Below are 1,011 nucleotides of genomic sequence, written 5' to 3'. Positions count from 1 at the left end.
AATACCAACATTTATCAACCTAAAGACATAATATAACTTCACTCTATCTTCCTGTCAAGTTAATTTCTGCAACAAGGAACTACTATCAAGTATAAAGTTTGATTATCTCATCATGAAGCAAACAATCTCCTAGTAGTAAACACTTCCAAAATGCCCCTTTTCCTAGTTAAGCTTGAACGGACCCATGCAAATACTATATGTCTAATGTACAGGTTGCTCTTTTGACAGGAGAAGTGTAGCATTAAGACAACTCAGAAATCATATTGATAGGACACACTAATTAATTGGTAACTAAAGTAGCATATTAAGTAATCAATTTGCAAGTGCAATTTTTGTCGATCTCATGCCATCGTTGCTGATCCCTGCACTTTCTTGCAGCAGGTTGTCCGGCCCCAACCTTAGTATCCATTAATATCAGATGAAATAACCAATTAAATCAAGTCAATAGGATTTACAGGCAGTGATAGCAGAGCAACATCACAGTTGGTGATCAGGAGTGTGTCTCATGAACTCTCTTAGTTGGCCGAGGCTCAATTCCACCAGGACCATCAGCGGGTCTTTCCATATTAGGTTTTTTGGCTAGTCTTATTACCGCAGTTCAAACCCTGATAGAAACAAAAACATGGATTAATCAATAGAGCATGAAAAAAAACTGCTGCATTAGCAAACAAGCAACATATGAATTTCAGGTACCTGATTTTCCATACTATGGTAGCACACAGAACTTCAGAGGAACGGCCAGAGCTCTAATGAACCACAAGCACTAGTAAAAGAAATCAAACACAAGCAGGAACTCTTCTATCAGCCACCTCAAATTACACATACATGTGTACAAACAACAAATAGGCAACCGCGAGGTGGGTTTAGGACTATACCATCTTGTGCATCCTCGAGGTGTCTTCACTGTCGATGTCCTTAAAGCAACGACTATGTGGAGCCGGAGAGGTACTTGAAGTGGGGACAATGTGGTGGCAGCGACTGCTTGGCTAGGGTTTGGCGGAGGCAGAGGGG

At 40.8% G+C, this 1,011-nt stretch overlaps 1 long non-coding RNA gene across 1 annotated transcript; it reads right to left on the bottom strand.

Annotated features, from left to right (window-relative positions):
• Positions 1–461: 461 nt before the first annotated feature.
• LOC119322890 lies at positions 462–986 on the bottom strand. The gene is made up of 3 exons (XR_005155918.1): positions 876–986; positions 694–763; positions 462–605 (listed from the first exon to the last, which is right to left on the bottom strand). It is a non-coding gene; the product is annotated as an uncharacterized LOC119322890 (long non-coding RNA).
• Between the last annotated feature and the right edge of the window lie 25 nt (positions 987–1,011).

Source organism: Triticum dicoccoides, chromosome 6B, assembly GCF_002162155.2.
Source record: "Triticum dicoccoides isolate Atlit2015 ecotype Zavitan chromosome 6B, WEW_v2.0, whole genome shotgun sequence".
NCBI classification, from domain to species: domain Eukaryota; kingdom Viridiplantae; phylum Streptophyta; class Magnoliopsida; order Poales; family Poaceae; genus Triticum; species Triticum dicoccoides.
The sequence above is the reverse complement of the archived record's forward strand: the minus strand, read 5'-3'. Positions and strand labels throughout refer to the sequence as shown.